The sequence below is a fragment of the Pezoporus flaviventris genome, unplaced genomic scaffold (assembly GCF_033815535.1).
Source record: "Pezoporus flaviventris isolate CSIRO_AGI_PZ_B2104156 unplaced genomic scaffold, CSIRO_AGI_Pfla_v1 ptg000063l, whole genome shotgun sequence".
NCBI classification, from domain to species: Eukaryota; Metazoa; Chordata; class Aves; order Psittaciformes; family Psittacidae; genus Pezoporus; species Pezoporus flaviventris.
Genome location: NW_026892611.1, coordinates 4848889 through 4869190, shown reverse-complemented (window position 1 = coordinate 4869190; position 20302 = coordinate 4848889). Strand labels below are relative to the sequence as shown.

The following is a 20302-nucleotide window of genomic DNA, read 5'->3' as shown; positions in this document are numbered from 1 at the left end:
AAATGTTCTAAATCTTTGTAGTGCAATCCTGGCATAACTATACATCACCAAAAAGGAAAATATTTTGTGCAGCTCCACAGCAGAGTCATAGTTAAAATGCATTTGCCAAAAAACACAAATCTCATTAAAGGAGGTAATAGATCTCTGAACATGACAAACTGCACGGAGAAGAACAATATAGCAGGCCAAAAGGGTTTTTTTTGAACAACATCTTTATAAAGACATAAGAGGTAATAATAAAACATCTTCAGAAACATTAGAGGAAGGACACTTGCCATGGAGATGGTGTGGCTGATAGATGACCGAACAAAAGGGATGCTTGAGAGAGACAGGTCATAGCAGAAGGGTTAAGTGAATCGTTTGTGTTGTTTTTCATTATGAAGGAGACAGGAAAAGAAGACAGGAAACAAAGATAAAAAGTCTGGTTTCATAATGAAAGCAACTTCCGATTGCAATCACAGAGTGACCTGTAAAATAGATCTGCTCATATATTAAGAAATCATCTGGGGACTGGAGGTGTGTAAGGAATGAGACAACAACATTTATTAATGACACAAAATTAATCATTATAAATAAAATCTGAATTGGTTTAAAAAAAATTTGACAAAATCCAATGTCTGAAGAATAAAAAAGGAGCTGAATTTCAGTGGTAGAATATGGACGCTGCTTTGGAAACATCTGCTCCAAGTTCAGCACAGCCATGGGTAAATGGAGTGTGAGAGATTTCTGGCAAAGAAATAGAGAACAAAACAAACTATGCTGTTATCTGAATCCATTGTGCACCTTCATGATGAATAAATTTCTAGTCAATGCCTTTGAGATAGGGGACAACAGAATGAGGATGGGTGAGAGGGAGGAAGTGAGCTTGGACAGAGTAGCTTCTGCATGAAAACAGGCTAACGCATCAGGACCCTTCAGTGTGGCAAAAAGGTGGTTGAAAGGGATGTAGGAGACACCTATTAAGAGTGAATAGAGAACAAACACATGCTGTTCTATGAGGTATCCAATAAAATTACCAAAAGACTTAAAAACAAAGCCCAAGGAAGTACCTTTGCAAATAGTGCACGATTATGTTGCTGATTTTTTCCTGCAAGACACGATGGTGCTCAAAAGCACCATGAGTTTTATCAATTATGGTTATAAATAAGGGGGGAAATCACCAAAAGCAGAGATAGATTCAAGGAAGAATTGAAACAGACACAGCTTTAAGCTCAGGAAGTTTCTTTCCATGGGTGATAAAGTTGGAAAGTTGTAAGAGAACGCATGAGTGCTCTTGCCCTCCCCCAGGATATTAAGTGAGAATGAAATTTGTCCTCACTATTTATAGAGGCTATGTCAAGGCATAGAGCCTTGCCCTGAGTTTGCGTGGATTTTTTCTGCTGACAGAAGAAAACATTTCCTCCTGTAGCTGCTGGACACAGAGCTGAAAGACATTCTCCATCAGACTGCAACAATTTTATGTGGATCACATTTTTGACATAAAGTCTTCAACTAATGGTCAAGAAAAAGCCTAGTGAGTCATCAAATGTGACCCTGTGCTCTGCACAGAGCAGGTTCTTTTCATAATTCACACTATTAAACTCAGCTAATCTGTTCTTTAAAATCCTCTCTGGTGAATCTGACTTAAGCACATTATCACAATAAAATAAATACATTTTTTCAGGGATTTTCATGGGCTTGTCTTGAAGAAACTGCACAGCAAGGCTGGATGTTCTGCCTTGTCACATACTTCGATAGCGTTGATCTTATTAATTCCTGTTCCCAATATAACCAGGTGCCCCTGGCAGGCCCTAGAAATAGCAGAGGGCCTCAAGGACATGGACCATAATCTTTTCCCATCAGCTGTTCTCACCAAGCCCTAGTTGCTCCTATGTCCCTCCTGTCTGCTCTGACCTGCTGCAGACACATCTATTGCATGTGGGTGATAGTGGCTGGAGGAGGTGGTAGGGAGAGGAAGAGGGAGGCACTGTGACAGACTGGTTTCTTCAGGGCCCAGAAGAAGACCTGGTGTCCTGCTGTTAGATAAAGAGCCTGCTGTGCAGTACAAACACTGATGCAAAGGATGCTTGTTGTGGTTGACTGTTCTTCACCTCTGTTTGGGGACATATCTCAGGATCAGGGGAAATACCAGCATGTGCCTCCATCTTTATACTTGCTTCACAGCATTCTCTCACACACCCTGCCATCATTTTGATAAAGAAACACTGCACTGGACAGTTTCGTTTCTTTGATCAGTGAAATTGCACCTTCAGTCCATGGACCAACCTGATGCAGGAAAGAACCCATCTATTCTTTTGGCTTGTTTTTCATGGCTGAGAATTATCGAAAATGCCCAAACCTTCTTTCTCACTCTGTATGGTCATCAGAGACTCAGAAAGCACAGAGGCAGGGGGCTGGGCTCCATCAGGTGGGAGCAGGGGGTCTTCTGCCTGTGTCTTACACCCCAGCTACCTCCCCATGGCCCAGGGTGCTGTGCTGAGAGCTGCACCAGGTCCTGCCCCATCAGATTTTGCTCTGAACTTTTCACTGAGGCCGGTAATCCTACTGGTGTTATTAGCATTACAATAGATCTTGGATCTACAGTTTTAGTTCCAAACCATGGGGCTTTGCAGGAAAGCTCACTGAAATGAACTTATAAAAATAACACAGCTTGGCGTGGACAGCGTGTGTAGCGCCAAGGGCAATGCAACCCTAATAGAAGCTGCTCGGCCCTGTCACAGCTCACACGTGGCAGCATGTTAACATGTATAACACTCACATAACAACATCTTTTCCATCACCAGCCCATTGGCCACAGCAGAACTTCTGCACTTCCCAGGAGCCACCAGCCACCAACCCCTGGGCATGGCTGCAGATCTGGAATCATTCAGTGGAGTTGTTAATGGTGTTAACACCATTATGAACAGCAAGCATCTGTAGGGCCACCAGGCTCAGTATCTCCTCCATAGCAGCATCTGTCCTGTAGCACAACAGCTTTCTTGTTCCTAAACCCTGCAAGAACTTCACTCTTCTGAAGTGATTCCTTTCCCAGCTTCATAGGCTGCTTTCGCACAGTGTGTTTATGAAGGAGCAGAAAGACAAATACATTTTAAATACATTGCTGTTTCACTTACAGGTCTGTGTGTGCTGGGCCATTCCTGTCTTTACTCTTGCAGTAGAGTTACCAAGAGAAACCTTTACAAAATCACCTGGGGGCATCCCACCAGTTTCCAGTAAAGCATTTGCAGCTCCTAAGGCCTTTCTAATCCGCTCTGAAACAATGCCTTAGGCTCCCAAAGCACTCAGTTAAACTGGAGTCAATGCTTTGGCCAGAGCCAGAACTAATTCAGAATAATTCAGCTCCTGAGCACACTAGGTCACTGCACAAAAGGATTTGAAGGGTGAAACCTGTATCAATCTGGGCAACACCTGTACGTGAGTTTCTTGAAAACCTACTTTCAATGATCCCCAGGGCTTTTAATACAATTTGGCTTAACATTTTTTAAAGATCAGCCTCTAGCAGATAATTGATTTTTGGCAGTCTCTGGGTGGCCGTGGAAAACAAGGTTTACATTGTGCAGCATCTCACCTCTCCTTCCATTAAAATGTGGGTTTTAAATAATACACTGAAAGTTGCTGATGTTTAAAGGGGAAAAACATACCATGAAGGAATTAAAAAAAGATAGAAAATCAAAGAAGAAAAGACCACATCAGATAGTGGATTAGCCTGAAAGGTGACCTGAAGCCAGCTAAACCATCCAGATGATCAGCAAAGATGACCAGATGATCAGCATGAGCCACATCTGGATCATGCCAAGTGCCCTGGACTTGACTGCTCCCATCCTGCTACACTGACACACAAAGCTAATGTTTATATCTCCAACATTATGCTTAATAACTGTGCAAATTCATTCACATGATACATTTTTATGATTTAAGACCTCTAGAATTTTATGACTGTTTTTAATTTATCATACTAATTCAAGCTGTAATACCCTGCCAGAGATGTAGAATGAGGTTGACATACATCCCTTGCTCTGAATAGAAGAATATATTAAACTCCAGCAGCTAGAAAGAGTAAATTTAGGTTTTATCTCAGTCAGATCCGTTTTGGTCCCTTCCTGCTCCAGATACACTGCTATTTCTCTTTTGTTTAAAGGTGGCTAGCAAAGAAGCAGCAAAACTGAGAGCTATGCTTTTGGTATTTGCGCTCTTTCCAGTGTACGGGGTGAAGGCAGCAGGAGAGGTTATTACCTACAATAATTTCTGCTTGTTCCTCACAAATTCAGGTCTTGTTTGTACAAGGAAGATCTCAGATGGTTGGAGACTAACAGGCACGGCAAGATGGAGCAAATTGTCTTGTGGGATTTTCATGAAGCTCTGATCTTTGAGGCCACTTGGGGACTGGTCTCTCATAGTGTTATCAAGTAGCCTGGGGAGAGGAAAGAGCTCTGGGACTGCAGAGAACTCGTTGCACAGTTAATTTGTGCAGGATGCTGGTGACTGTGAAACTTGCTGAAGGCTTATGAGGTTCAAATTCACCCTTTCCACCTGCAACAATCTCAATGGCCATCTCAGCCCTCCAGCACATCTGCCCAGACAGGGAGAAACAAGCTTGATACAACTCATCATTCGTTGTGAAGAAAAGAAAGGGAGGGAAAAAAAACAACAACCCAGAAAAAAGAGGCCTTTCATCACCACAAAGCTGCAAAGAGGAGCCCAAACTCAATTTTCTCAATTTAGAAGAGAAAATCTTATGCAGGTCATCTTTAATTTGAGTGATGCCAGGTGAGCGATTCTCTGCCTGCCGATCCCTCTAATTCCTTTTCTCATCATGGGTCAAGAGTGGTTCTGAAATGCAGAACACAGACCTTAATTATGAAGGACAAAGCACCAAGTTACACTAACGGCTGATCTTGAAAATAACCCACCCTCCCCAGCTTTAATGTTAGTGTTCATAGGATCAGAATGAAAAAGCCAAACCTGGCCACCCAGCCCTCCCCTGCCGCAGAGTGCCGCTCCGCTCAGGGTTCAGATATCCACCAAGAGGTAAATCCAGGCTTGGGCAGCAGAGGTGGCTCAGGGTGGAAGTTGTAGGTGACATTTAAACTCCATCCACCAGACAGGTTCAGGTCCTTATCGCTGCCCATCATGCTCAGTGCAGTCCCACCCCAGTGAGGCTTTGCAGGGTCTCCAGGCTGCACACTTGGTAGCACTGGAGATGCAAATGGCTGGGCCCAGGAAATATCAATCCGTGCCAGGACGCATTCCCTAACAGTCAGCAAACTTTTCAGCCCTTCATTTCATTCTAAAATTCCTGCTGATGGCACTATAAATAACTGCTCCCCACCCTCCGGATGCTTGAGAGGCTTGAGTCACTTTGCTGAAGGGAGATGTACATTTTGTTCATCTTTCCTCACTCCACTTGTATCTGTTGGTGGTTTTCAAATCCAACTTTGGGGTTTCCAGCTCCTCAAGGTGAACGAAACAGGCTTCAGAGGCTTCACCCAGGAAGAGTCTGTCTGCAGCCCCGCTCAGACCACAGGAACAGGTTTTTTTACTTTCAGGCACTTTCAGGTTTCCTTGCCAAGTCACTTGCTCTCCTGCTGCATTTGGGAACAAGGGAGCTATTATCTCAATTCTGTGTCGCAAGGGGCAAGCTCCTTCCTCATGTCAGCAAAAGTCACAAATGGTTAAATTGCTACCAAAGAGATGGGGGCCAATGACAGAAGCAACCTCAAAAAGGAAAACTGATCACTGCAAAACCCCAGGGTACAAGATGTTTCTTTTCCCCCGCAGCCCTGCACCCCTACAAGTTAACGGCTGTGCCGCAGGTTCCACCCTGTCCTGCCATCTCCGCTGTGCCTCCTCCTCTCTAAGTCTCATTCCTTTGACTGCTCAAGTCAAAACATCCTGCTGCCCATCAACCACCTCATCCCGCCAGGTGCTCCTGCTCAGCAGCTCATACACTGATACACGGCTCCACTTGCCTTGCTCACTTGCAAGTTCCCTGTCCCATTGCTCTCTCATTTACGTCAAATACCAACAGTGAGAAAAAAGTCCCTTTCCCTGACCCTGCACCCCCGACAGTTCCCAAAACCCTGTGTGCTTTGAGCCGTGCTGAGTTTGCAATATCCCCCACACAAACCTGTGAAATGACAGCAAGGCAGAGTTTTCTGCTGGTGGATTAGCAGAAGGATTTTTTTTCTCCTGTGCTAAGATTTCAACATGCCATACATAAACAGCTCATCTCCTGATTTACTGAGAGTGGTGGCCACCATCTAGCACTTCTCAGGGAGATTAGTGGATGCTTTTTCAACCCTATTTCAAACCTGGAGGATGTCTGTTGTTTGTCAAAAGTGTTATTAAACTCAGATAGGCACCAGGATAAATGTTTTCCTGGCACAGCGTCTGCTCCCCTCCAGGAATCCATGTAGGAGAGAGGCTCCTTGGGACCCACACTCACCTGGGACCTGGCTGCAAAGAGGAAAACAGGCTCTTATTAAGGTCAGGGCACCCTCATGGTGCATCAACCTGAGACAGTGACGAAGGAACAGCAATACATAATTTAAAGAGATAGCTGTTTTGCGTGGAAATACAAATGAAAAGATCACTCGGTTAGGAGGAGGAGGGAGAGAAAAATCGATCAGTGATTGAGATAGTTAGCAGCTAAATGTCCCTGTGCACAATGTTCCTGTTGAAGGGCAATTTATAAGGCCAGCTAAAGATTCTACGGGTTATACTGCTAAAGAGAGGAGACTCCAGAGTGAATATAACACTGTCTTTCCTAATAACCCCAGTATTCGGTCCTTGAAGCTCGTAAGAAATGCTCTGCATTGAGAGTGCAATGCGCATGAAAGGATATGGGAAAACTCTCTTAACCTGGTGCACTTACAAGGGGGAGGCAAAGGGGAGAGGAGCCGGGAGCAGAGCCAGTGGGGGCAATCGTTGGTGAAAGCGTGACAGGGACCAACTTCTGCAGTGATTTATGAAACAGGCATCCCAAGTTATCTTCTGCTGAACAGCAGCATTTCGATTTAAGGAGCAAGGGGAAAAAAAAAAAACAACTCTAGGTCATGCACTTAATTATTTAAAAGGGAGGGAGGAGAGCAGCGGTGGCAGGATGGGGAGCCCCTTGCCCCAAGGTGTGCTGCAGGAGGATGCCTCCTGCCTCCGTCCCCATGAGCCAGAAGCAACGCGTTACACTTTCTCTTCGGCAAAGGAAAAGACATGGGAAAAAAAAGGGGGATGCTTCCAGCTGACAGCGAGGAGAGGGGGAGAAGCCATGCAAGCAGCCCGTGCGTACCTACTGCCGCCGGTCCCAGGTGAGCGACTCCCCCCATCCATGCCGCGGTGCCGGCGAGCCCTGAGATGTCCTGAAGAAGTGACTGCTGTGACTTGGGAAGATGGAATATGGTACAAGCTTTAATTAAAAGAGTCTGAAGGCTCTCTCCTGCTGCTCGCCCGTTTTTTTGCAGTACCAGATTGGATTTAAAGGGCTAGAACCCCAATTCGGTTTTGCTGCTCCCCCAGGAGCGATGCTCTCCCACCTTGGCCTGGCAGTTCCGGCAGCAGCTTGCAGCCCATCAGGGGCATCCTGGCAGCTGAGCAAGTCCGTAGAAAGCAACAACAGTAGCTACTCAGTGGCAGTAGCAACAAATTGTAGTTCAACGCTCGGGAGAGCATGCACAGTGGGTGGCAGGCAGGGATGCTCCTGGCAGAGAGGCGGGAGAGGGGAGCCTGAGCGCTTCTATAGATGCAAAGTTTGTGGTCTACAAATGCTCTGGTGAGTTAGGAGTCATGTCCCCTCCATCCTGGTGCTGCCACTGCTCTGCGACAGTGCCCAAAGGCATTGCCACTCCATCACCAGCCCAGAATCTGAGTGGAGGGGGGCTGTGGGGAAGGGTTGCGTCACCCCAGCTCAGCTCTGCAAGACAGGGTCCTCAGCCTTCTCCTGCCTGCAGCCAGCAAGCAGGGAGGCATTTCCATTTGGATTAGATGGCTGCTTGCTCGTGCCAAAGGCAGCATGCAGAGGACCTCGTGCTGGCGGGCATGCTGGCAGCACTGATCCCTCCCTCAGGTTCAGGTTCCTTCAGCCATTTTCCAGATCTCCATCAAAATGCCCATCTGCAACAGTCCAGGCTCTCAGACCATTCCGATCTGCTCAGCATGGATAGTCAAAACACTCTGTCAAGCCTTGCTGGACTACTTCCCCCTTCCTTACCCAACGAAGAGGGGCTGAATATTGAGTGCAAGGTTTTAACTGAGCACTACTTGGTCCAGATTATGAGTTAAATGTTGAAAAACCAGGGGAACAACTAGGACAGAAAGCCTAATCTCCGTTTTCCCTGTTTGGGCCAAAATGCAACCAACCCTTGCTGAGGCCAGCTTCAGAGCATCCCGACCATCAACTCTGGTGCTGCCCATGTCCAATCAATCCCTTCCTTGCACACAGGGCTGACCCACATGTTCTGGCTTTCTGTTGTCTTATTAATTACATGAGGTGGTGGATGCCAAAACAAAAAGCTGGTTTTAATTCCATGCTGCAACCCAGTTCCAGGCTGCTGAGATAATTAGCAGGTTTTTAATGAACAAGAAGACTACCAGCATGGAGGGAGGAAGGATGGGGAGGGACGGGAAGCACAATTTGGTCCTGGTTAGGAAAACCACCGTCAAGTTGGAGACTCCTTTCTTCGAGACAACGTTGTGAACCATCGTCAGCACCCGGCGAGACACTGCTGGCTAAGGGGCTGCCGCCGGCTCTGCAGAGCAGCGTGACGAGGCGTCTGCTTGGCTGGAGGCCACACCGGGGAGCGAAGCGGCTCCGTCTCGTCGCCATAGCCTGTTGACATCCATCTGGCTCCTGGAAGCAGGGAGGAAGCCGTTTTGGAGCCTGCTTTTTCCCAAGTCTTAGGCAAGCACAGCTGTGAGTCTCATTGACCTGTGGCAACTGGGTTTGCCGGAGCACCATCACCGCTCTGCAAGGGTTTCTGCTGGTGGCTGGAGGGTTTCACCCCAAAACACATCTATTCAAATCACTTACAATCCATTGAACACCTCCGTGTCCTCCTTCAAAATCAATCTGGTAACAAGCATGAATGCAATTTCCCAGGCTAACGCTGATGTTAGCTATCAGCTGCAAATTGCTAGGTAAGACATCCCTTGGCAGAGCCTGGTTGGAAAATGCTTTTCTAAATAATGAGGTGTACCAGGCGGAGGTGAAATGCCAGCAAAAACAATGTGTCCCCAGAGACTCCAGCCTCCGACCCGAGCTGTTGCTTTCCTGTGTGTACCTATCTCGGAGACATGTGGCTGTTGTTCCTTTAATTATTAATCCTTGCATTGACATATTCAATGTTCATGGGCTCTGAAAGGATGCTCCAATGTAAAGAATGAAGAATAAATTTCCTTCTCTCCCTTAAAACTTGTCTCAATCCCATGACCAATTTTATTGCCGTTCTGCTGTAATTTTCAATATTACGAGAAACATTAAGGCTTTCAATTAAAAGATCTCTTCCTTGAGATACTGGAAAGTAGCCTGAAGTATAGACCACGTGTGATATTTTTCATAGTGATGATGTGTGCTATGTCTGATTTTCAGATCAAACGCCTTGGCGGTCAGGCACAGGCTTGGCCAGGCTCGAGCAGCACCTCCTGGCTGTGAAGTGTTTGGAAGATCCTCAGCCTTGTTTGTATTTTCAGCCACAGACTCATGTTTCTGAAATGAACTTTGCATTAACTTTATTCATTTCAGTCAACTTGTAAGTCTATGGTAAAGGGCAAATAAACCTCTGTGTGATTCCACCCTGGATTCTTGGATCTTTTGGCTTTTGACTGTCAAATATTAATTTCTTCCCTTTCTTTTATAGTGAGCTGAGCCATGGTCATGAAACAGGAGGTCTGCCTTCCACAATGAGCTCAAACCCCTTCATTTGCCATGATTTCATCATTGGGTTTATTGCATGCCATTAGTTGTGTTTTGGTTCACTGAAGGTGTTCTCATGTCTTCTTTTCTACAGCAACCTAAATCTTGCATTTGGTCCTGTTTTGGAGGACAAGAAGTCTCCTGAAAAGCTTGCAGCTAGGGAGGTTTAATCTGGGGCAGAATTCAGTGTTTGCAGGTATTTGCATTACCAATTGCTGGCAATGCTGGACCCAGCTGAGCTTGTGAGGTTGCAGCACTGCTCAGTCAGCAGCTCATTTTATTTCCGGTCAGTTGTTCTTTTCTTTGTGGAAGTGGTGTCACTTCAATTTTGTTTCCAACAAGGATGTTTAAGGACAGCTTCTCGTGACACTGGGAAGAACAGCGGGGTTCTGAAGATGAGATGAAAAGATAGAGCTGGGCATTACAGCAACACATAAAAAGCAGCAAGGTGAGAGAAGCTGCTAGGTTGGATCAGACCTTTGTTCCATTTACTCTAACAGAGCACCCAGACTCTGCAGCAAGCAGGGACATCGCTTGCCCTTCACGAGTCATCTCTCTTATTTACACCAGCTCAACCATCCTTCCCCAAATCCTTGGGTCTGATTGCAGCTGGGCAGGTTGCAAAGGGCACCGAGGCTGGGAGATCATATGCAGTCCAAGCAGTGGGGTGGCAGAAAGCCCATCAGTCAGATACAGAGCTGTGCAGGACCTTGTCCAAAATCCACATCACATTGCTGTTAAATTCCTCCTCAAACCTAAATGATGAGGAAGGCCAGGGATGGCTGAACACACAGATGAGCTGACTCTTCTGCTCTCAAGCCAAAGTGTTAGCTTTTGTCATTAGAGTGTGGTTTCGATGCATGAGGATACATCTTTTTTCTCTACATCATGTTTTCTGGAGGGGAAACCATCTTCTCACTTGTGTAGGTTTTGAGGCTAGAAGACCCCATTGCTGCTTCCCTCAGTCAGTGTTTCTCACAGCACACACTAAAGAGTTTCATTGATATAACAAATTGCTACAGAACAGCCATGCTGGCTGGAGACCTTAACTCTGATTTAATTAATTCATAATCCAAGGAGACTTCTATATGAAAACCCTTTTTCTGCTGACATGGAAGCAGGTTTCGGTATATCTGCTCTGAGCAGACAATGGACTCTCAAAGTGCAATACTGTGTAAGGCCAAGAATATAGCCATATGCATTTGCAATTAATCACACAAATTAGAGCCCTTTAATAAAGATGAAAAGCAAAGAGAATAAAACATGCTGGAAACCTGGAGGCAGAGTTTTGGTCTCCTGAATTCAAATGCAAAGCTTTGAAAACCTTGTTTGCTTTCACCAAGTGTCACAAGGGATTATATAGAACTTCAAAAGGAATTTGGAAACAAACAAAAAAGCTAGTGAAACACGGATGATTAATCCACTTTTCTATGTCTGCTCCCAAAGTCTCCTTTTGCTGACTTTCTAAATCCTACTTGGACATTGATGCCAAGACCAGACCATGGAGAAAGTTCTCACCTATCTCACAGAATAAAGGGGTACTTCACTAATTTAATCATGATTTTTTTACCCAGATTTGCAAATGAAACTAGATTCATGCCACGTGGATGTGCATGTGTCCATCTGTCTCAGTGGCTTCTGCATTCCTGGAGGCAAGTTAGCAATAGGGTTGTGCCCAGCCAAGGAAAGGCTTTAGCCTGTCCCTGTCCAAGGAGAGAGACTTTCAAAAGCTGCAAATCATAGAATCATAGAATCGTTAGGGTTGGAAAGGACCTTAAGATAACTTCATCTCGGCTTGCAAGACAGAAATCAGCAGAGCACTAAGCTTTACTAGGACTAGTGCAAGGGGACAGGGTGAAGATCCATAAAATCCCAGCATCTGTGCTCCAGCTAATGGCTGTTCACAACTGAAAACAAAAGAAAGTGATTTTTTGTTTCCACAACTAGTGGGTGATGTTTTGTGCAAGACATCAGACAGCAAGGTATAAGAACCCAGGGAAGGACTGCACATGTGTAAATGATGGGAATCACTACTGCCACTGGCAAACAGTTTGAAAGGAACACGTGAAGGAGACCTAAATCATCCTGCTTCAGGACATAAATCACCTTCTAACAGCAGAAGAGAAGAAATCTTATTGATAGGCTGGTTTAAGTTTTCAAAACGTAAAAGAAAAAATTGGAAGCTGTTTGCTGACAGTTTTAATAACTGCTTCTCATTTTATAGCTATTCCTAGCTTGAGTTTAAGGAAAAGCCAAGATCCCAGAGCCAGTGCATCCACTCAGTTAACTGTCTGTCCTTCTTCACTAAAATAATTTTGCATATATTGGCCAACTCAAACTCAATTTCACACCACAGCAGAGATCTCAATGATCTGCACTTCCAGCAAGCTTCATGACAAGCTTGCTGGATAAGCAAGAAAGCCCAAAATAATGTCCCTAAGAGGAAGAGGCAAATTCTATCACATGCAAGACATCTCCTGTCCAACCCATCAGCAAACGTAGCTGTGAACTAGCAGCCGTACATGGTGCCACCTGCCCTGCCAAACTAGTGGGGGACAAGGGAATGAGCTGAGATTACTGGGTAAAGAGTTTAAGGCTATAATTACAAAGGAAAGCAGGTCTTGATGATTCTGCTGTCCTCAGAGATATTTGGCTGCTTTTTTTTTGCCTTCAACTGAGTTAGAGACACAGTTGGAGAATTTCAAGTTCTCTTAAATCAGGAAAACATTCAAATAAAACCCACCGAGGCTTGGTCCATGCAATCTGTTCTGCTCCTGAGCATGACCTCACTGCACAACACCCTCAGGACTGGATGGATTTGCAGGGCTCATCCATCACGGCAACTCCCACCTGCCAACCTGATTGTGGCTGTAATGTGACCACCATCCCTTTATCACTCAAAGCCAGGCTTTGCTTATAGGAGGGGAAAGCCAAAGAGAATCTCTGCAAAGAGCAAACAATATTTTACCCCTCATGCATGTTTCATACATTTGTGGTCAGGTCATTTTGTTCTCTTTTGCTCTCTTAGAAGGACACAGAGCGCACCCATGCGTACTATGAAGCAAGCCAAGACTCTGGTTTCATTACAAGACCTTAACACCTACCTCCTCATTCATATGGTTTTACCATGTGCTGTTTTACCAGCAGTCCATTCAGTGTGGCCATACCCAGTTCTTCAGCAGTTCACACCCAGCACCAGGAACCCTGTCCTGGGGCCACAAGCCCTGCTGGGTGGCCCTGGGGATGCCAGTGTAGACCCAGCCTGGCACAGGCAATGTGAACCTTCAGCAATGGGCATCAAGCCTAGCTGTTGGGAGACCAGCTTCTGGAATAAAAGGATGCTCAGCTATTTGCATGTGGCTGCAGCACCTGCTCAGGAATTAGGGTCCCCCACCAGCACCAGAACCCAGTCTCAGCATCCCATGCTGGCTATGTGAAAGCATTCTTAAAAAGAGTAAGAAAGTTTGACCCCCTTCTTTCTAAGAGAAGAAAGACACATCCTGGCAAGCAGAGGGTCTTTCAAGCACTTTCCAGCCTTTCCATGCTTACTCTCTGCTGTGATTTTGGGTGGATATTGGTGTGGTGGGCGTTGCAGCAAAGGATGCTGTACCCCTGAGCTGCTGCCTGCCCCACAAAACCCCGCCTGGGGTTTCAAGATCCACAGCATGTTTGCAGCCATTAACTGGGTTTTTATGAGCTCCTGCTCAGCTCTCATGCGAGCAACTCCGAGCACTCAGCAAAAGCCTCATTAAGCAATTCTTTGAAGTGGTGCTATTATTACGAACATGCTAAGCAGAACTTAACACTACCAAGTTGTGTAACTGCTTCCGGCTGCACACTGCACAACCTGTGTTTGCTCAGTGTGAAGCTGGCACACAAGTGTGTGCAGGAGAAAAAGGAGAAGGGCACATTCCAGCCCATGCTTGAATATTTACATCCCATACAGAGCCGAGGCATCTGCTTAAAACAAAAGCACCAGCAAACAATGCCAAACTGTGTGTTTGCAGCTGGGGGAATTCATCTTCCCCCCAACTTGCTCCAAGCAGAAGCTGCAGGACCAGGAGTGAAGTCTCTGCTGCCAGGATGCTGCCAGGAGCAGCGTGGTTGCTTACCTTGGCTTTCTGTCTCCATGGCAATGGTTCTGCGTCATCCTTTTAGCACAGCAATCTCAACCTATGCTAAATTTGTCCTCATTTTGGGATCCCAGGGTATAAACCAGTGCAGCAAGTTATCCTCACCGTTGCATGCTGGGTGGAAGGTGCTGTCCCACCAGGATGGCCATCACGTCAAATGCACAGTGCTGAGCTGCCTGTCCAGGTTCAGCACTCACAGGCAGCAGGGATAGACCAGCCCTGCTGCTCAAGTGGTCTGCAGGGCCCAGCAGAGGGGCTGCAAAGTCACCTCCAGATTGATTTACCTTTACCCCACAGCAGGGTGGGTGAGCCAAGCAGAGAAGTTTTGTCACCCTGTGCCTTGACCCCCATAGTTTCAGGCTGCTTTTGGTGCAGATCTGAACCCTAGAAAGGGGTCAGCTCATCAGAAATACCAGTTCCAACTGGTGTTTCCTCTAGCACACAAAAATAAACCTCAAACTCAAAAGAAAAACACCAGGGTCCTGCCTGACTTGCACATCAAGGAAAGCCCAGAGGCAGTTTGATGGGCTGTGCCTTGCAATAACCTCTGGGCACCCGTGCAGCCTCATCCACAGGGCTCTGCATGGGGCTGCTCAGGACAGGGCTGAGTCTCTCCAGCCCTAGCATCTACCAGGAGATGCAGAGGGCTCAGAAAGTGTGAGGCAGCAACAGAGATGGGATGGTGCACCCTCATTTTTGACCTGGCATGCAGGCAGATGTGGCATTCATGTTCTTCTGCCTCGATTCATCTGTTAATGCAGTCCTCAGTGGAGAGGAGGTGTCCTGAGTGTCTGCTTGGGAAAGAAAAAAAAAGACAAAAAAGAAAGTTAAACCTACAAGACTGAGAGGAAGAGCTTATTGAGGGGTCTTGAGAGGAGAAAGAGAAACATGTTGGGTTTATTTGAAGCAGATATTAGTGACTGTTCTGGCTGCCCCATGCCTGTGTCTTTACCGAAATCACCTCCCCTCAATCACCAGAGAGAATCTTCTGAATGCGTTTAAGTTTAAATTAAAGAGTAAGAGATTCTCCTTCCTAAATCCTCATTTTGGGTTAATCCTGTATTTATACAATGTGAATGACTCAAATAATTGAAGGACTAGGACAAGACAACAACAAGTATCAGTATAGAGCTTCCCATTAGTGTATGTGGGATTGCAGCAACCCAATTCTGCCCTGGAGTGCAAAGATTAACCCTTCATGTGCCTTTAACTGCCTCATCAGGCTCCTGGGAAACTTCTCTTCTGTCTGCCCCTCACCAGCTATCACCTATGGTGGAGGAAAGGCACAAAGAGAGTAGCCTGTGAACCCCCCAGCACTCTTTTTTGGGGTGAAGAAGGAATTGAACGATGCTGGTGGGTCCTGAATGCAAGCAGATGAAGTGATGGGACGGAAATAAACTTGAATGACCTGGGGAGAACAGGCAGATGACATGGGGCCCCAGTGCTTAGCTGCTGACCTTAAAATCACAGAATGATTTGGGCTGAAAGGGACCTTAAAGCTCATCCAGTTCCAACCATGGGCAGGGACACCTTCCACTAGAGCAGGTTGCTCCAAGCCTCATCCAACCTGGCCTTGATGGGGCAGCCACAGCTTCTCTGGGCATGCACAACCATCCGTCCACAACCTTCTGGCCATGCTGCAGCCACCCAGGATCTTCTCAGGATAGAGGGTGTAAGAGGACCTGTTCTGCAGGAGAGATGCCTTTGAACATATTTTGGCTCATGGTTTTGGTAGAGGAGGTGGGTGGTCAGAAGAGACAGCTCTTGCTATGGAGCCAGGCAGGTTGGCTGGGCAGAGGACCTCACAGAAGAGACCTTCACGATGAAGCCCTTCCAGCCTGGCCCTAGACTGCCAGAGCAACCATCCATAGCTGGGAGTGGAACTCTGAAAAAACAGGTGAAAGGATGCTAAGGAAAAAGGGATGCTGGAAGCATCGGGGGTGACAGGGCACAGGGTCAGCATGGTGACAATAAGGCGGGAGTGGGAAACCCAGCTGATGACTTGCTCCTGGATATGTGGGCAGCCAAAGGTCTTCCTGTCCAGCCTGCTCCCACGGCACAGGCTTAGCCAAAATACTCAAGACTGCCTCATCTGAACCACATCCTCAGGGCCATCAAGCAGGAGTTGGGAGAGGGCCTAGGAACTTTTTCCAGATAGATTTACAGGCCCATGTAGGAGCATCCCCAGTGCATGAGCACATCTTTCCATGCAGGAAATCCCCAGCTTGAAGGGCACTTATGCATAATGCCCTGGCCTTTACACAAACAAAAATAGGCGGTCCCGCTACACTCCCTTCCCCTAAGTATTATCTAAGGAGACGTCTGTAGACAGCCCTTGCAAACACCTCCTCCCCTAGAAGCATTTTTCCACCCGTGGTTGTTCAGTGAGTGACTAAAAGCCTCAGGATTTTGCCCACAATTAATATAAAGCAGGTGCAGGAGAGGGTTCCAGCTCAATTACTCCTTTACAGCTCCTGGCAGCTCCAGAAGCAGCCTGGCTTGCACAGTGCAGGACTGTGATGTGCTAAAAACGAAACCTCAGTCCTAGGGGGCTTATTTGGATTGCAGGAATCTTCAAGTTCAAAGGAAATGAGGCAGCACAAGCACTGCCAGGGTACCTGCCATGGGGCCATCACACCAGGGCAATGCTGCACTGTAGAGATGCAAACTTGCACAGTAACCCCTTGAAATACAGGAAGCTTATTTCCCAGATTAAACTGACAGTGGAAGTTTCTGGGCATTAGTCCCATTCCAGATTCCATAAAACTACTACTAACAGTAGTGATCACATTATTATTATTTTTATAGCCACACTCTGTATTAATCCTTTACTGGTATCAGAGTAACATGGTAACTGCTACTTGGGGCACACTGACAGCACTGAGGGACTCCGTGTTACCTGCTCAACTTCCATGGCGCAGTTACATGTCAAAAAAGGCTTCTCTGACTCTCCAACCTTGTCGTCTTGCTGGCACCAGCCAGGGAAGTCCTCCAAATGTGAGCACAAATGCTTCCTACACGCAAAAAACCCCAAATCCTGGCTGAGGTTTATCCATGTTTCCTGGTGGATCATGCAGTGCCCTCTGGTGCATGCTCAAGTGAGGGAGGTTTCAGGTTTGCAGCAAAGTCTCTCTCTCTCTAAACATAATTTCAATGCCAATTCATTCAATGATTCACTTATATTTAATAATAATCCAAAGGGTTGGGGTTTTTTGGGAGCTCAATCCATTTAAGACGGGATCTGCTCCAAAACGATAGCAGCTATTCACCATTTAAAAAAATCTATGTCATAATATTCCTCATATGACTGATGGCATTACAGGTGCTGATAAAGCATTAGACATGACGTAACACATTTCTATTAAAGGGACAAAGTCAAGTTCAAATCAAAGTCCTGCCCGCTCACTCAGCGATACAAGACAAGGAAACAAACTCTGCTTCAGTGCAATTGCTCTTGACTTCCATCATAGTGATGCAATTTCTTTTCAAATACATATAATTTCCTTTTCCATTATCTTAGGACTGGAGAGGGACACAGTGTCAAAATCCAGATTGAAATAATCAAGTGCTAACAGCGATGGCAAGACCTTTATCAGCTAGGTTCAGCTGAGAGCATCCCTCCAGGAGTGGAGATTGGCAAGAACCTGTGCCCTGTTGCTACCTGGGCTCTTTCCCAGCACCCCCAAACCTCCTCAACACCTACATCTGGCTGAAAAACCTCCCCTGGAAAAGCCTCAGGGTAGTGGGGGAAAAGCCCACAGCATTTCTTGCCTGACTCTAGAAATCTAGTCTGATATCTGGAGTTAGCAGCAAGAAGTTCCAGGGATGTTTGGACTTGGCAGCACGCTGTCAGTTAGAGTCCAGGATATAAGGTGTAATAAGCCAAAGTGATCATGACTATTTGATGGGATGGAGGTATAAAAGAAGAGTGAGCAACCAGCCTGCTCAGCTCACTGAAGCACTTAATGCTGTGAGGAAATAATTAGCACCTAAAATGAAAAGGAACCAGCATCTGAAGATGCCAGGAGAGTTACAAAACTTGCCATGGAGAGTCCAGGTAAACAGAAATAAAAGTGCAAGAAGAGTTATTAAGCAACATTTTCAAAAGTGGTTTAGGAAGCCTGAACTCCATTTTATGGAGGACTTTAATTTCCAAGGGCTGCCAATGAGGTCTGAGCTATAGGACCTGAAGAATATTTACACACCTCAAACAAAGCCCTGAGCAGGGGCTGGAAGTCACTCACTATGAAGAAGTCCCTCGGTGTGACTAGCATCTTTAAAAGCCTCTGGCCAGACTCACGCAGATCAATTCCACCTCTGTCCCAGCAGCCTCAGCCATTTCAGAAATGGGATTTAGAACAGCCTGAAAAAAATGTCCAAAATCCCATTTCTACAAGCAAACATCACTGAGGATTTGGCTCAAGCATCAGTTTGAAAACCACTTCAAGTGGCTCCGAGCCATTAGCAAAAGCCCAGCACAGTCTGGGCAGTGGCTGCACTTACAGCTTGTAAATAGAGCCCAGGAACAACGAACAGAGACCCAGAAAGCAATTAAAGATAGGAGGCTGCAGACATGGATTCATATAACATGGAGAAGGAAGAGAATAAAACAGTGGCAGTGAGGATCCAGCTCCTGCCCAGAGGATGTGTGGGTACAGCATTTATCAGGGACATGGATATGTGCTATGGGGCAATGCCAGTTCACTGCTGACCAGCACATTAATAACAGCAGAGATGTTTAGTGATCACAAAAGGGAGAGATGGCTGGAGGCAGCCACTTTGTTACCATGATTCACAAAATGGGTGCCCAGGGTGTGATCCAAGTGCTGCTCCTTGCTTCAAGACCCATCTGTTATTTCTCCATTGGTAAATCAGCCTCGTAGGAGAGGCTGTCTGATAATGCTGCCTAATTCCTGATCAGGAGGTACACATAAATCCCTTCAGGGCTGCTGCCTTTCTCCCCCCTCCAATTAGTATTCCTGCTCTCAGAGAAGCTTATTTTGATCCATTTGATCTCCTCTTAGTTGTCCAGCCCAGGACATGGGCAGCTCTAGAAGTGCAGGCTCCATACTTCACTCAAATTTGTATTTCCATCTGTCCATTTTCTCCTCCAAATGATCCACTGGCCCATCAACTCTCAAATACACAAGTACCAATGGGGCATTTTGTACAGCAATGTCCATCAGTGGCAGAACCCATCACTCAGCTCTTCCAAAGCCACTTGCAGTCAGCTCAACCCAGCACCAGCATCCCCAGGAGCTCCACATCAACCTCCTAAGGGGATGTTCATGGCTGTATCAGCCATGTTTCCTCTTGACACCCTAGTGTTAGGCGTCCCTGCCCATGGCAGAGGGCTGATCTAGAGGATCTTAAGGTCCTTTCCAACACAAACCATTCTACGATTCTAACAGCTCAATCCATCTCTCCACCTTGTCCTCGTCCCTGCCAAAGCTTTATTTTCTCATACCAACAATACAAAATTAGTGCAGAAGCTCTAGAGGAATAAGACACTTGCACAAGCCACAAGCGTGCTGCTCTGTAAATCCTTGTATGGCTGAGATGTTAGAAGCTGGAGTAAGGAACCAAAGGATGGTTTATTCCATTGCTGTTCAGCTGGTCTCAAAACAACTTTCTCTGCACCCATAAGGCCTCATTGCCTCCTCCTTTCTGTCTTTGTGATACCAAGGAGCCAAACCTAGGGCAAAATGAGAAATATTCCTTCTCCTGATATTTCCTCAACCAGAGACCCAGAAAACTTACCTCGATACTTCAAGATTTGATCTTCACGCTTTTGCTGGTGTTCTGTTGGGAAATTCATGGTGATCTTGGGGGGCCTGAGGTGAGGTATGGATCTGTCATGTTCTCAACACACACATGAGGAATAACCAACTTCATCTGAGAATTTCCCAGCCCGTGGTTACAGAGCCAAGACTTCCAGAGACACGATGAGTAAAGCTCAGTCCTGCAAGCACCGAGCTCATCAGACAACCCACCAGCCTCCCTTCCCTCTCCTCTGCAAAACGTTCTATCCTTACCTGAAATAAGGCAGTAAAATATTACATCTCAAGTACATAATTCCCATCAGAGGCAGGGATGATGTGGCTGCAGCTCCAAACTGTTGCTCTGGAAATGGTGATCATGACTCATCCACAACTTCTGGTGTGAAGCTGGACAAGTCTAAAAACCCTCTAAAAACCCACCTGCAAAAGCAGGACAGTTAAAAAATCATTTCTTCCAAGTCTTTGATATTTTTCTATATTAAAAT

At 46.2% G+C, this 20302-nt stretch overlaps 1 protein-coding gene across 1 annotated transcript in view; it reads right to left on the bottom strand.

The window, feature by feature from the left end:
* Positions 1 to 7646, bottom strand: part of CALN1 (calneuron 1) — a 133173-nt gene extending 125527 nt beyond the window's left edge. Inside the window, exon 1 of the mRNA XM_061470330.1 lies at positions 7286 to 7646. The gene's annotated coding sequence lies outside the window, so the exon portion shown is untranslated. The remainder of the gene's footprint in view (positions 1 to 7285) is intronic.
* Between the last annotated feature and the right edge of the window lie 12656 nt (positions 7647 to 20302).